Raw genomic sequence first — 17,786 nt, 5'->3', positions numbered from 1 at the left:
TTACTTAGATAACATCCAAAGGAAATGAAAACCTTGAGCAAATCACTCCAACATACAATCACCAATTAAATATAGACACAAGAATGTGAAACGTCTCGGAGATAATAGACCATCACAGTCCGCACAAAGAAGCAAGATAAAACAGGAGAAAAAAGTGAGCAGGGTATAGACCCAGAAAACATCCCTGAAAAAGAAGCAGCACTGCAACTCCCTGATAAGGAATTAAAAAAAAAAAAATTATATTGAGTTACCTTCAATGGATAGATCAAAGAAAATACTGTCCACATTGAGGGAAACAAAGAACAATTCTGAAGGACAATACAAGAACAAAATGACAAAATAAGAGAAAAATTTGAAATGATACAAAATCCATAGATATAAATCCTGAAGATTAATACTAAATTTTCAGAAACAGATACACATTGAACAGGTAGAGGAGTAGAATTGAATCAACGGAAAACAGAATTAGGGACATTGGAGACAAATATCTCAATATTTCTTTGGAAAGGAGTCAATCAGAAAAAAGATCAAAACAAAATGAAGAAAGCTTTAAGGTTCATGTGGGATACCATCAAAAGGAATAATCTATGTGTAATCAGCACTCCAGAACAGGAAGAGACAAATAAAGCTACAGAGAAAACTATAAGATTTGTTGGAAGATAATTTCGCTGATATGATAAAAGATGAGAATATGTCAATTCAAGAAGTCCAATGAACCCCAAACAGGATAGACACCAAAAGAAAATCACCAGGATAAATCATCATCAAACTTACCAAAACCAAAGACAAAGAAAGAATCCTGAAAGCAGCATGGGAAAAATGAAAAGTTACCTACAAGGAGCAACCAATAAGATTAAGCTCGGATTTCTTGGCAGAAACCATGCAAGGGAAAAGACAATGGGATGGTATATATAAAACCCTGAAAGAAAAAAATTTCCAACCAAGAATGAGAAACCTAGCAAAACTATCCCTCAAATATGATGGTGAAATTAGAGCATTTCTAGTTAAGCAGTGTGGTAGTTAAGGTTGTATGTCAACTTGGTTGGGCCTGGTTGAGTGGCTGGGAAGCTGGTGGTAGTTATTCCCCATGATGAGACTGGCAATCAACTCCATGGTGAGAACTACCACAAGCAGCTGAGTAGTTGCTTTAAGGATGTGGTCTGCTTCCCGTGTATAAGCAGCAGCTTTGGGAATGGTCTCTAGCTTATGGCATGCTTGAAACCCGTGTCACTGTTCAGCAGCCTGCCATGCTCTGCAGACCTTGGGACACTCAATGAACTTGAATTAATGGCCTGCCGTGTGGTTTACTAACATCAGGACCATGCCTTTTTATTTGTCAACCTTGGGCTTGTCAGCCTCAAAAGCCAGCAGTTTAGTGATGAAAAGCTTCCAGCTTTAGGGCCAGGAGCAGGAAGCAGAGCTGAAGCCCAAGGTTGAGGGGCTTTCACCCAGCCCCTAGAGCTTGGCACTTTGAACTCGGATTTAAAGCCTCTAAACTGTAAGAAAATAAACTCCTGTTTCTTCGAGTCATCCCCTTTGTGGTATATTATTGTTAGAGCAGCACTAGGTAACTAGAACAAGCAGAAATTAAGGGAATTTGTTGAAAGCAGACCAACCTTACAAAAGATACTAAAGGGAGTCCTTTGAACAGAGAACCAACAAAAACAAACAACTGACCATTAACACATATGATGACATAGCCCAGAAACCAAGCCAGTTATGGAAGTACCCAAAGTAAATAAGCCTATGATAGAGTAAACAGGGAACCAGAGACATCAATTGACAAATGAAGAAAACTACAAAACAGACAGAGGGGAAAAAAAAAAAAAAACTGTGTAGTTACAGAAGTTCTAAATGGTAAGGAAGTCAAGACAACTGCAAGATAGAATGGACTGTTCTAAACTTGGGAAGAAAATTATAAATCACAGGTTAACCTCAAAGAAAAATGATAAACCTTCACATCAAATTAAAAAAGAGGATAAGTACAAATATTTAGCAAATAATAAAACAACAGCAACAAAGGAAGAGATAATATGATTCATAAACAAAATGAGCTCAGTTCAGAAAATTATATGGAACAAAGAAATCAGCAACACCACAAAAAAGCACATAACAAAGTGGCAATAACAAATTCATACTTGTTGATAATTACACTGAATGTCAATGAATTCAATGTACAACTCAAGAGATGGGGAGTTACAGACTGGATAAGAAAACATAACCCATCAAAATGCTGTCTATAAGAAACACACCTTAAACACAAAAATACACTAAAAACTCAAAGGTTGGAAAAAGATACATCAAACAAATGGCAACCATAAAAGAGCAGAAGTGGAAAGATTAATTTCTGATAAAACTGACTTCAAGACAAAAACCACATTAAGAAACAAGGAAGGATATCATATAATGATTAAAGGTTTCATTGAACAAGAGAACATAACAATAATAAATATCTACGCACCCAATGAAAGAGCCTCAAAATACATAAACCAGACTCTAACAACTGAAAAGAAAAATAGATGACTCCACAGTCATAGTAAGAGACTTTAATACAGCACTTTCAATCAAGATAGAACTGGAAAGATACTCAACAAACATCAAAAATCTAAACAATACAATTCACCAACTTGACTTTGTAGACTTCTACAGAGCACTTCACACAACAACAGCACAACACACATTCTTTTCCAGCACACATGGAACATTCTCCAGGATAGACTATACATTAGGCCACAAAGCAAACCTCAGTAAATTTAAAAACTTCGAAATACTGCAAAGCATCTTCTCAGACCTCAATGCTATAAAATGAGAAATCAACCATAGGAAGATGAATGGAAAAAAGAGCAAACACATGCAAGCTGAATAACACCCTCCTTGAAAATGACTGGGTAATAGAAGAAATAAAAAATGAAATAAAAAATTCCTTAAATCGAACAAAAAAGAAAACACAACATACTAAAACCTTTGCGACACAGCAAAATCAGTGATCAGAGGCCAATTTATAGCCCTAAATTCACACATCAAAAAAAGAAGAAAGAGTCAAAATCAACACCTTAACCCACCATGTCCAACAATTAGGAAAAAGAGCAGCAAAAAAAAGCTTACAACCACCAGAAGAACACAAAAAATAAAAATTCGAGCAGAAATAAATGAAACAGAAAACAGAAAGACAATAGAAAAAAATCAACAAGACTAGAAGTTGGTTCCTTGAAAAGAGGAATAAAACTGACAAACCAATGGCATATTTAACAAAGGAAAAGAAGGAGAGAATACAAATAACATGGAAAAGAAACGAATTAGGTGATACCACAACAGAACCAACAATAATTAAAAGGATAATATCAGGATACTATGAAGAACTATACTCCAACAAATTTGAAAATCTAGATGAAATAGACAGATTTCTAGAAACATACTACTTACCTAAACTAACAGAGGTTGAGGTAGAAAATTTAAACAGATCCATAACAATAGAAGAAACTGAACAAGTCATTTAAAAAATTACCAAGAGCAAAAAAAATAGCCCTGGTCTAGGTGAATTTCACTGGTGAATTCTACCAACCGTTCAGAGAAGAACTGACAGCAATACTACTAAAACTATTCCAGAATATAGAAAAGGATGGAATCCTCCCTAATTCATTTTATGAAGCAAGCATAACCTTGATAGCAAAACCAGCCAAAGACATCACTCTAAAGGAAAACTACAGACCAATATCCCTCCTGAATATAGATGCAAAAATCTTCAACAAAATTCTAGCTAATAGACTCCAACAACATATCAAAAAAATAATACATTATGACCAAGTGAGGTTCATACTAGGTATGCAAGGATGTTTAACATTAGAAAAATAATCAAAGTCACCTACGACATAAATAAAACAAAGGAAAAGAACAACACGATCCTATCAATTGATCCAGAAAAAGCATTTGATAAAATGCAACACCCACTACTGAAGAAAACCCTCAGCAAAACAGGAATAGAAGGGACATTCCTCAACATAATAAAGGGCATATGTACAAAACCAACAGCCAACATTATTCTCAATGGAGAGAGACTGAAACCATTCCCTTTGCAAACAGGGACCAGGCTAGGATGCCCTCTGTCACCACTTCTATTCAACATTGTATTGGAACACCTAGTTAGAGCAATAAGGCAACAAAGGGAAATCAAAAGCATCCAAATTGGTAAGGAAGAAGTCAAAGTATCCCTATTTGCTGATGCTATGATCCTATAAATAGAAAACCCAAGAGACTCAGCAAAAAACTACTGGGACTAATTGAGAGATTTAGACAGTGCTGGGATACAAGATCAACATACAAAGATCAGCTGGATTCCTTTACAACAGCAAAGAGACTGCCAAAAAGGAAATAAGGAAATCAATATTATTTACAATAAATACCTTCCAAAAAAATAAAATAAAATATTTGGGAATAAACTTTCCAGAGACACAAAAGACCTGTACAAAGAAAACTACAAATCACTGCTCCAAGAAACCATAAGATTTCTACATAAATGTAAGGACATACCATGCTTGTGGATAGGAAGATTGAACACTGAAAATGTCAGCACTACCTAAAGCAATCTATACATTCAATGCAATCCCAATCCAGATCCCATCAGCATTCTTTAAGGATATGGAAAAATCAATCACTAATTTTATATTGAAAAGAAAGACACCTCGAATAAGCAAAGCACTATTGAAGAAGAACAAAGTAGGAGGTCTCACACTCCTGGAACGCAAAACCTACTATATAGCCACAGTAGTCAAAACAGCCTGCTACTGTTACAATGACAGACAAACAGACCAGTGGACCAGAATTAAGAACCCAGAAATAGGAGTTCCAGTAAGATGGCGGAATAGGGAGACAGACTTCACAGACTCTCTTCGACAAAGAAAAGGGGAACCAATTAACACAGATACAGAAGATAATCCTGGAGCCCTGAGCTTTGAAGGGAAGGTTACAGAAGTGGACTAAACACCAACTAGCAGAAGAACTTGCATGAAAACACCAAAAAAGAAGACATACGGAGCTGTTGTCTGGCAGCAATCCTGATGGCACAGACAGTTTGGATATTGCTGAGTGGTGTTAGGCCCTAAGAATTAACCTAAAAATCAGCCCTGTTAGCCAGGGGCTGCATGGAGGACTACACTAGTAGCTGGTGAATAAAACGGGAAGTAGCAAAGAGGAAGGTGGGCTGAGCTGTGGGCTTTTGCCTGTCTGGAGGGTATACAATGTGAATGTATACAAGCAGTTTGACCATTTTGGATATTTAAAGTGACAGCATTCTCCCAGATTCCCAAGACTTAAGAATAGGCTCCACTTGCTGGGAACCACAAGGACATTCCAGACGCCAAGGACTGTAAAGGTGAGATATTTCCCGTGTTACTCTTATACCTCACAGCTTATTGGTGAATGGAGGTGCGGCCATCCCTCACTCCAACCCAGCTTCTGGGCTGGCAGAAATTTCATCCCAGTCTGTGTTCTCTGACGGAGCCTGGGGGCCCTGCCATGCCCTACCCAGACTTTTTTTCCTTTGTTTGTTTTTGTCTGTTTTTAAATTATTATTGTTATTATTATTATTATCACTTTTATTATTATACTTTATTCTTCCCTTCCCAGGTTATAGTTTTCAGCTTTTTCTCTCTTCCCTGTTACTGGTTCCCATTATTTTCTTTCTCATGGTTAACCCCATTCATTCGTTTTTTTCTTTTTGCAATTTTCACATTTTTTATTTCATTATTCTCCTACTCTACCTTTTTTTCTTTTATTGCCCTTTTCCCAAATATTGTTTTTTTTTTTTTCTTTTCTTTTTCGGGTTATTGTTCCTATGTGTCTACACAGTGTGTTTTTTGTCCACTTGCTTTTACTTTTCGATGGTTATTCAATTGATGTTTCTGTCTAACTTAGTGGGAGACAGCAACAATGCCTATATGACACAACTACACTTGCACCTCCTGCAGTTTTACTTACTGAGAGCGACCTTTCCTTCTCCACCAACTGGCCAATGATAAATGACCATCAAGAAGAACGTGACTCACCCTTAACTTGCCTCATGAACAGTTAACAGATATCTAAATATAACAACATCACAGTGTCTTGGAGACAAGAGACCATCACAGTCACACAAAGAAGCAAGATAAAGTGGTAGAAACAGGAGAGAAGTATACAGACCCATGACACATCCATGAGGAAGAAGCACCACTGCAATTCCCTGATAAGGAATTCAAAAGAACTCTATTTAGGTATCTTCAAAGGATTGAGAGACAGATCATAGAAACACTGACAAAATTAAGGAAAACATAGACAAAATTCTAGAACAATTTCAGAAGAAAATACAAGAACAAAATGGTGAAAAATTAGAAATGATACAAAATCTACAGATAGAAATCAGGAAGATTCATACTAAATTTTCAGAAAAAATAAGATTGCAAGGGCAAAGGAATAGAACTGAATCAATGAAAGACAGAACTAATGACATTGAAAACAAATACCTGAATAATTCTTTGGAAAGGGATCAAACAGAAAAAAGATCAAAACAAAATGAAGAAACTCTAAGGTTCATGTGGGATACCATCAAAAGGAAAAACCAAGGTGTAATCGGAATTCCAGAACAGGAAGAAAAAAGAAAACCACTGAGAAAATTGTGCGAGCTTTGTTGGGAGAGAACTTCCCTGATACGATGAAAGATGAGAATATATCCATTCAAGAAGTCCAATGAACCCCAAATAGGACAGATGCCAAAAGAAAATCACCAAGATACACCATAATCAAGCTCATCAAAACCAAAGACAAAGAAAGAATCTTGAAAGCAGCACGGGAAAAATGAAAAGTCACTTACAAAAGACAACCAATAAGAATAAGCTCTGATTTCTCAGTAGAAACCATGCAAGTGAGAAGGCAATGGGAAGGTATATATAAAGCTCTACAAGACAAAAATTTCCAACCAACTATTACCTACCCGGCAAAATTGTCCCTCAAATTTGATGGTGAAATTAGGAGATTTCCAGATAAGCAGAAATTAAGGGAATTTATTAAAGCCAGACCAACCTTACAACAGATACTAAAGGGAGTCCTTTGAACAGAGAAACAATAATAGCAAATAACAACCGACCATTAATACACAAGATAATATAAACCAGAAATCAATACAGCTACGGACATATCCAAAGTAAAATAAGCTTATAACATTGGGAACAGGGAACCAGACACATCAATTGGCAAATGAGGATATCTACAAAATAAAGAGGGGCAAAATAGTGTAGTTACAGAACTTCTAAATGGTGAGTAAGTCAAGAGAGTTGCAAGATAGGATGGAATTTTTTAAAACAGGGGAGCAAATTATAAATCACAGGTTAACCTCAAAGAAAAATGACAAACCTTCACATCACAATAAAAAAAAAAAAAGGACAACAACGGGAGCTCTGGTAGCATAGTGGCTAAGGCACTTGACTGCTAACCAGAAGGCAGGCGGTTCAAACCCACCAGCCACTCCTCGGAAGGAAGGTTGGGCAATCCTACTTCCGTAGTGAAACTGCCTCGGAAACCCAAGGAGGGGTCGCTATGAGTCGGGGCCAACTCGATGGCAAACAACAACAACAACAACAACAACAATAGCATCAAAGGAAATAAAAACACAGTTCATAAACATAATGAGCTCAGCACAGAAAATTACATGGAACAAAGAAACCAGGAACACCAAAAAACACATAACAAAATAACAGTAACCAATTCATACTTGTCAATAATTACACTGAATGTCAATGGATTAAATGCCCCACTCAAGAGACAGAGAGTTGCAGAATCGATAAGAAAACATAACCCATCGATATGCTGTCTACTAGTGACCCACCTTAGAGACAAAGACAAAAATAGACTAAAAATCAAAAGCTGTAACAAGATATATCAAGCAAATGGCAACCATAAAAGAGTAGGACTGGCAAGATTAATTTCTGATCAAATTGACTTTAAGAAAAAACCACCATAAGAGACAAGAAAGGACATTATATAATGATGAACAGATCCATTGAATAAGAAGATATAACCATAATAAATATCTATGGACCCAATGAAAGAGTCCCAAAATATATAAATAAGACTTTAAAAGAGTTGAAAAGGCAAATGAATGCTCCACAGTCATGGTGGGAGATTTTAATACACTACTTTTAATGAAAGATAGAACAACTGGAAAGAAACTAAACCAAGACCCAGAAGAGCTAAATAATACAATCTACCAACTTGACCATATAGACATCTACAGAGCATTTCACCCAACAACAGCACAATATACATTCTTTTCCAGTGCACATGGAACATTCTCTAGGATAGACCATATGTCAGGCCATTAAGCAAGCTTTCATAAATTTAAAAACATTGAAATACTGAAAAGCATCTTCTGAGATCACTATGCTATCAAATAAGAAATAGGAATAGAACAAGGAAAATAGGAAGAACAATGGAAAAAGAGCAAACACATGGAAACTGAACAAAACCCTCCTTACGAAAGACTGGGTAAGAGAAGAAATAAAAAATGAAATTCAAAATTTCCTTGTATCAAATGAGAATGAATACACAACAGACCAAAATCGTTGGGACACAGCAAAAGCAGGTATCGGAGGCAGTTGATAGTAATAAATGCACACATCAAAAAAGAAGAAATAGCCAAAATAAACACTGTAAACCAACATCTCCAAAAATTAGAAAAAGAACAGCAAGAAAAACTTACAGTCACGAGAAGAAAGGAAATAATAAAGATTCAAGCAGAAATCAATGAAACAGAAAATAGAAATACAATAGAAAAAATCAGTAAGACTAGAAGTTGGTTCTTTGAAAAGATTAATGAGATTGACAAACCACTGGCAAATTTAACAAAGGAAAAGAGGGAGAGAATAAAAGTAACACAAATAAGAAACGAAAGGGGCAACATCATAACAGAACCAATTGAAAAAAAAAAAAAAAAGGCTAATACCAGGATTCACCAGCCATTCTTCGGAAGGAAGATGGGGCAATCTACTTCTGTAGTGATACTGCCTCGGAAATCCAAGGAGGGGTCGCTATGAGTCGGGTCCAACTTGACGGCACATAACAACAACAACAATACCAGGATACTATGAAGAACTGTACTCCAGCAAATTTGAAAATCTGGAAGAAATGGACAGATTTCTAGAAACATACAACTTACCTAAACTAACACGGACTGATGTGGAAATGTTGAACAGATCCATAACAAAAGAAGAAATTGAACAGGACATAAACAAATTACCAACAAAAAAGTCCTGGCCTAGACAGTTTCACTGGTGAATTCTACCAAACCTTCAGAGAAGTGATACCAATCCTACTCAAACTATTCCAAAACATACAAAAGGATGGAATCCTACCTAATTCCTTTTATGAAGTAAGAATACCATGATACCAAAACCAGGCAAAGACATCACTCAAAAGGAAAAGTATAAACCAATACCCCTCATGAATATAGATGCAAAAATCTTCCACAAAATCCTAGCCAATAGACTCCAACAAGAAAATCATTCATTATGACCAAGTGGGGTTCATATCAGGTATGCAAGGATGGTTCAACATTAAAAAAACGATCAACGTCATCCACCACATAAATAAAACAAAGGAAAAGAATCACATGATCATATCAATCGATGCAGAAAAGGCATTTGATAAAATCCAACACCCATTCCTGATCAAAACTCTCAGCAAAATAGGAATAGAAGGGACAACCCTCAACATAATAAAGGGCATCTATGCAAAACCAACAGCCAAAATTATTATCAATGGAAAAAGACTGAAACCATTCCCCTTACAAACAGGAACCAGGCTAGGATGCCCTCTATCACCACTTCTATTCAACACTGTATTGGAAGTCCTAGCCAGGGAAATATGGCAACAAAGGGAAATCAAAGGCATCCAAATTGGTAAGGAAGAAATCAAACTCTCCCTATTTGCTGATGATATGATCCTACACTCAGAAAACCCAGGAGACCAGTAAAAAAATCTATTGAAATTAATTGAGAGATTTAGAATAGTGCAGGATAGAAGATCAACATCCAAAAATCAGTTAGATTCCTCTACACCAACAAAGAGCTTGCTGAAAAAGAAATAAGGAAATGGATACCATTTACAATAACAACCAAAACAATAAAATACTTAGGAATAAACCTTCCCAGGGACACAAAAGACCTGTACAAAGAAAACTATAAAACACTACTTCAAGGAACCATAAGAGATCTACATAAATGGACGAACATACCATGCTTGTGAATAGGAAGGTTGAATATTGTGAAAATGTAGTTCTACTCAAAGCAATCTATACATTCATGCAATATCAATCCAGATCCTATCAACATTTTTTAAGGATATGGAAAAACCAATCACTAAGTTTATATGGAAAGGAAAGAAACCTTGGATAAGCAAAGCACTACTGAAGAAGGAGCTCGGGTAGCACAGTGCCTAAGGCACTTGACTGCTAACCAGAAGGCTGGCGGTTCAAACCCACCAGCCACTCCTCGGAAGAACGGTTGGGCAATCCTACTTCTGTAGTCATACTGCCTCGGAAACCCAAGGAGGGGTCGCTATGAGTCAGGGCTGACTTGACAGCACATAACAACAACAACAACAAACTGAAGAAGAATAAAGTAGGAAGTCTCACACTGCTGGCTCTCAAAACCTACTATACAGCCACAGTAGTCAAAACTGCCTGGTATTGGTGTAATGACAGACACATAGACCAATGGAATAAAACTGAGAACCCAGAAATAGATCTATCAACCTATGGTCAGCTAATCTTTGACAAATGGCTGAAATCCATTAAATGGTGCTGGCAAAACTCGATATCCATTTGCAAAAAAATTAAATAAGGTCTGTACCTCACACCATACACAAAAACTAACTCCAGATGGATCGAAGACTTAAATGTGAACCCTAAAACTGTAACCTTCCTCAAGGAAAAACTAGGAGGAAATTTAGGGGCCCTATGTCTAAAGCATTTGACTGCTAACCAGAAGAATGGTGGTCCAAATCCACCAGCCACTCCTCAGAAGGAAGGTTGGGCAATCTACTTCTGTAGTGACACTGGCTCAGAAACCCAAGGAGGGGTTGCCAAGAGTTGGATACAACTTTATGGCAGTGGGTTTGATTTGTTTTGGGTAATATATGGCATAAATACACTACCAGGCATAACCCAAAATGCACAAACAGCAGAAGACAAACTAGATGAATGGGACCTTCTAAAAATTAAATTTTTATGTGCATCCAAAGACTTCTCCAAAAGAGTCAAAAGAGAACCTACAGATTGGGAAAAAATATTCAGCAACGACATACCTGACAAGGGATTTATCTCTAAAATTTATAGAAAACCCCAACACCTCAACAGCAAAGAGACAAATAATTCAATTAAAAAATGGGCAGAAGACATGAATAGACACTTCACCAAAGAGTATATTCAGGTGGCCCACAAACATACGAAGAAATTCCTATGATCATTAGCTATTAGAGAGATGTAAATCAAAACAACAAGGAGATACTATTTTCTCCCAAGACTAGTAGCAAAGATCAACAAGACAAAAAATAACAAATACTGGTGAGGATGCAGACAGATTGGGACTCTCATACACTGCTGGTGGGACTGTGGAATGATGTAGCCACTGTGGAAAGCAGTGTGGCAATTCATTAAAAAGTTGGAATTAGAAATACCATTTGACCTAGTCATTCCATTACTAGTTACATATCCTAAAGAAGTGACAACCAGGATAAGAACAGATATATGCACACTTATATTCATCGCAGCACTATTTACAGAAGCAAAAAGATGGAAACAACCTAGGTGTCCATCAACTGAGGAATGGATAACCAAACTATGGTACATACACACAATGGAATACTATGCAACCCTAAAGAATAACGTAGAATCTGCAAAACACCACATAACATGGATGAACTTGGAGTATCTTATGCTGAGTGAAATAAGTCAATCACAGAAGGACAAATATCATATTAGTACATGATAGTAAAAAGTAAAGAAAAGTTTATATATGGAAGGAAATTTTTCCTGTTGGTTACTAGGGGTAGGAGGGGAGAGAACACTGTTAGATAGGTAGAGACAAGTATTGAGTTGGATAAAGAGAAGGGCAATGTACCAAATGTGAGTTATCAATCAACACGGTGGCACTGAGGAAGAGGAAGACATAGAGAGGTACATGGGAGGAAAACAAAGATGAACCCTTTTACACATAAAGTACTGTAGTGTCAGTGAAGGCAAAGATGGATATACAGGTGGATAGATGGGTGGACAGGCTTAATTATTAAGTATGTCTATGCAGGGGGGAGTGTACCCAAGAACATGTATAGAGTTGGCAGACAAGTGTATTGGTATGTTCTGTAAGTATTCCCAAGTATATAGCAGAGCTGACAAGGGACAAGGTTGTAGTCACTTCTTGGCCACAGCCAGCTACCCAGAGGGAGGGAGTAGTTGGACCCGTGGGCTTGGGACCGTAGTCGCAGGGGACATCAAGCTCAACTGGCATAACATACTACACAAATCATTGTTCTACATCCTACTTTGGCGAGTAGCAACTGGGATCTTAAAACCTTTCAAGTGGCCATCTAAATGCAACAATGGGTTTCTCCTCATCCAGAGCAAACAAGAATGAACAAAACCAAAGATTCATGGAAATAATTAGTCCAGTGACTGGTACACCATGTGATATGACTATGAGATCAGAACACCGTCAACCAGTCAGAGGAGGATCTATGTAGGAGATCATGGATAGAGTAAGAGATCAATGTGGAACAAAACTCAAAATCAAAAAAAAAAAGACCAGGTTTGCTGGTCTGATAGAGCCTGATGAAACCCCTGAGATTATGGCCCCTAGCTGCCCTTCAGGTCTGGAATTGAACCCACTCCTGTGGCCTCCCGGCAAACAAAAGACACGCATATGATCTGAACATTTACATTAGGTAGATACAAACCTTGGAGAGAACAATCATGAGAGAATAGAAGGGCTATGTGTGCATAGGGAGACAGCTCGGGGGCAGGTGTGCATGGAAGTAAGGACACAGGAAAGAGGTAACAATGGGGAGGAAGTAGGTGAGGAGCTGTTGCATTGTGGTAAATTGTAGTCAATGTCATGGGACAAAGTATTTGTGAGGTGCTATACAGAAAGTGAATTTACTCTGTAAACTTTCACCCAAAACACAATTGGAAAAAAAAAAAAAAACAGAACCCAGAAATAGATCCATTGACCTATGGTCAGCTGATTTTTGACAAAGGGCTGAAATCCATTAAATGGAGAAGAGATGGTCTCTTTAACAAATGCTGCTGGCAAAACCGGATATCCATTTACAGAAAAATGGAACAATATCCGTACCTCACACCATACACAAAAACTAACTCCAGATGGATTAAAGACTTAAATGTGAAACCTAAAACTATAATGTTCCTGAAGGAGAAAACACAGGCAAATTTAGGGGCCCTAATTTATGGCATAAACAGTCTGTCAAGTAACACCAAATGCACAAACAGCTGAAGATAAACTAGAAGAATGGGACCTTCTAAAAATTAACTTTTTATGTGTTTCAAAAGACTGCTCCAAAAGTGTCAAAAGAGAACCTACAGATTGGGAAAAAATAACTGGCAATGACATATCTGACAAGGGACTTATCTCAAAAATTTATAGAAAACGCCAACACCTCAACAACAAAATTATTAACAATCCAATTAAAAAATGGGCTGAAGACATGAACAGACACTTCACCAAAGGGGATATTCAGGCAGCCAGCAAATACATGAAAAATGTTCATTATCATTAGCCATCAGAGAGATGCAAATCAAAACAACGAGATGTCATCTCACCCCAGCACTAATGACGCAGTTCAACAAGACAGAAAATAACAAATGCTGGTAAGGATGTGGAGAGATAGGGATTCTCAGACATTGCTGGTGGGATTGTCAAATGATATAACCACTGTGGAAAGCAGTATGGTAATTCCTTAAAGAGCTGGAATTATAAATACCATTTGAGTCAGCAATCCCATTACTAGGTATATATCCTAAAGAAGTGAGAGCCAGGACAAGAACAGATACATGCACACCCATGTTCATCGCAGCACTATTTACAATAGCAAAAAGATGGCAACAACCTACTTTCCTATCAACAAAAGAATGGATAACCAAACTATGGTACATATATACAATGGAATACTATGCAACACTAAAAGAATAATGTAGAATCTGCAAAACACCACATAACGTGGATTAACTTAGAGGACATTATGCTGAGTGAAATAAGTCAGTCACAGAAGGACAAATATAGTATGAGTTTCTTACTGTAAAAAGTCAAGGAGAGGTTTATATATGGAAGGAAACTTTCTTTGTTGGTTACCAGGGGTGGGAGGGGAGGAGAGGGTACACTGAAAAAAAAAAATGCATTGACCCATGTCACTTTAGTTTTGTGTATTTCACTGTACATAAATTATATTTCAATAAAATGTATTTAAAAAAATAAAATAATGAAAATACCCATCCTGGGCTCAGGACTTGGGATGAAGAGAAAGGATAATAAAGGGAGAAAGATATCTCTTTCGCCTTGTGAAGTGTCTGTTCTGTTCCACCCATTTAAAATCTGTGGCAATGGCAAAATATATTCTATCATAACCCACAGTTCTAAAGTCTAGAGCAGAGAGTAGACACTATTAGCTTTTCTGCCTAACACTTCCATTTGAACAACCTGCTGCATTCCCTGAACTGCCACCTCCCTTCTTTCTGAGCTTCCAATCCAGGCATGCTGTTACCTCTGTTTGGAATATCTTTGCCCATCTCCCACACCTACACTTGGCTAACTCTTCCTCCCTCTTCAGATCTCAGAATATAGGCCATTTCCTCAGAGAATCTCTCCCTCCTTTGTACTCCCAAAGCTCATGCAATAATTTGGGTTTGGCTCTTTTCTTGTACTCTCCTTAACAGCCAAGACTGAGTCATGCCCATGGCTGTAACCCCACAGCCTACTACTGAATGGACATTCAAGATGTGTTTTGAATGAATATTTATTGGTCCGCTGAAAAGGGCTTTCCAATTACCAAAGTCCTCTGCATCTTCCATGTTACATGTTACCTGCATCCCTGATACTCACGTTCATCTGATTTTGTCTCTTTCACTCTTGAGAAAAGGTCAATATCTTGCAAGTAATTGATGCATTAGACATTGCTCAAGATAAGTTCTCACATAGTATTTCATTTAATCCTACAATAACCCTGCAAATAGGTACTATTTTTAGTAACCAAGGAAGCTAAAGCTCTGAGAGGTTACTGAGCTTGCTCAGGACCACACAACTAAGATGTGATGGATACATGAAATAAACTACATTTTTCTAGCATCTTGGTCCATGCTTATTCCACTGCAAGCATTAGGAATTTCCAAAGAAACAATCTTTACCAGTGAACACAAAAACCGAGAGGCAATAGTCTAGACAATTCCAAAAGGAACTCTATCATCTTATGATATAAGATTGACTAAGTGCCTGCCACTGAATGTTACTGGGATGAAGACCACCAGGGCAATGCAAAGGAATCAGAGGTAGCACCTCTAGAAGCCTCCATTCTAGTAATGAAAGGGTAAGGAGAAAGGAAGCAATGTAGGGACTCTTGACAAGGTATTCAGTCACTAAAGCTTTCAGCAGCAGAGTTACCTTCCTAAAGATGTTTTTCTTGGGCAATATTAAAATAAGTTTTCACTCCCTGAGCACAAAACAGCTGGTATCAAAATGTGACTCAAAAGCTTGCTGAGGGGGTAGGGAGGAAGCCAACCAAAGATCTTACATGTGCCTCCAATCCATTTGGACTGACAGACATGAATGTGGAGGACAGGGTCAGGAAGCTCTATCATCTCTGAGCAGAAGCCAATGTTCTTGCTAAACTATTCTATTCATCCAGCACCCTGGGTGGGTTCTCAGACCCTGAAGGAACATGGGTCTGACATAAGTCCTGGGAGGGGTGACCTACACCAGAAGGCAGGGTCAGACAGGGCTTTTCTTCAAGGAAAATGAAGACCAAGAGATTCTTCCAAGCCAAGAACAACATCAACTTCTCTCTTCTAACCAGAGAAACTACAGTTCCCAACATCAAAACCATAAGGACTTTAAGCTCTGGGTTAAGCTCTGGTCCAACAGTACACAGTGTTGATAACTAGCACAGTGTTTAGAACATGGTTGTGGTTGAATACATTCTTGTCACAAGTTGACGGAAGATAAGGGTCCTGTCTTCACCCACTATGGGGACCACTTCTCCTTGTTTTTCCTTCATGGTCCCAGCCTCTTCAAGGCTCCCCGAGAGGACTTTGTCTCAAGTGAGGACTTCCAAGAACACAGGAACTCTCTAGAGAGAATCCAAGGGCCTATGCTCTGATGCTATCACAACCATGTACCACTGTAGGCCAACACTGGGAAATCAGTAAGTTACCTCGGAGTCCCCAAGCATGATTTCCTCCCTTGACTCTGATACTTGGAAAACACCTACATATAGCAAAATTCATTTACTCTAAACCATAAGTAACTAGACACATTAAAACTGTACTCCTTTCCAAGACTCTTCCATGTTAAGGGACTATGGGCTCTACAAGAGCAAGAAACATGTCTGTATTTGCCCACCATTGTCATCCAACCATCTTGTGTCATGCTCAGCACATAATAAATTTTCAATTGAATATATTTAACAAGGAACTGAAACATTAGCCTAGAAAGAAAGACTATAGTGGTAGGACTCTAGAAATTCCACTATAGAGTAGGAAGGCATTTCTTGGGCTAACAGCATCTCATCTTCCCAAGGCTGGGAAATGATACCAAGAGTTAGGGGTTTTGCCTCTGCAAAGCTTCTGCCTTCTTGGTTTCAATAACTAGGCTTCCACATTCCCCATGAGGAGTTCTACCACCACCATGCACAGCAAACACTGCCTCACTCCCAGGAAGCATCTCCAGGTACGCATTCACTGATACAGAGGCTTTTGGATGAGGGAAGCAGATATATAGTGGGGCCAAGCCTTGTAGAGGTACCTCTTTTTGACAAGGGTTTGGAGAAGCAATGAGGTACAATAGAGACGGAAGGCTTCCCCAGAGAAGTCAAAAGTAAGACCTTAAAAATGGTCTTCCTCAGACAACAAAGATTAACACTTTTGCACATACAGTACTACAATGTCAATGATGGCAAACATGGATGGCAAACATTGGTGGATGGATAGGTGGACACACTGAACGATCAGTTATATCTATGCAGGGGAGGAGTGTGCACATGACCATGTATAGGGCTGGCAGACAAGGTTTCCACAAGTGTATTTATATGTTCTGTAAGAATGTCCAGGTATACAGTAGAGCTGACAAGAGACAAGGCTGTAGTCATTTCTTAGCCACAGCCAGCTACCAGGAGGGAGTGAGTAGCTGGACCTGTGGGCTCAGGACCATGGTCACAGAGGATATCAAGTTAAACTGGCATAGCATACTATAAGAAAACGTTGTTCCACATCCTACTTTGGCATGTAGTGACTGGAATCTTAAAAGCTTGCAAGCACCCATCTAGATACAATGATAGGTCTCTCCTCATCCAGAGCAAAGAATGAAGAAAACCAAAGACACATGGAAAAAATTAGTCCAAGGGACTGGTATACCATGAGATCCTCAGCTTATATGACTATGAGACCAGAAGAACTAGATGGTGCCCAGCTACCACTGTCAACCACTCCAAGGGGAATCTATGTAGGAGATCCTGGATAGAGAGGGAGAACAATGTGGAACAAA

At 38.2% G+C, this 17,786-nt stretch overlaps 1 protein-coding gene across 1 annotated transcript in view; it reads right to left on the bottom strand.

The window, feature by feature from the left end:
* IGSF9B (immunoglobulin superfamily member 9B) overlaps nt 1-17,786 on the bottom strand; it is a 67,637-nt gene that overhangs the window by 35,758 nt on the left and 14,093 nt on the right. The window lies entirely within an intron of this gene.

This window comes from Orycteropus afer, unplaced genomic scaffold (genome assembly GCF_000298275.1).
Source record: "Orycteropus afer afer isolate SDZICR_OR568_19922 unplaced genomic scaffold, OryAfe1.0 scaffold00221, whole genome shotgun sequence".
Taxonomy (NCBI): domain Eukaryota; kingdom Metazoa; phylum Chordata; class Mammalia; order Tubulidentata; family Orycteropodidae; genus Orycteropus; species Orycteropus afer.
Note: the sequence above shows the minus strand (reverse complement) of the source record. Positions and strands in the feature narration are given on the sequence as shown.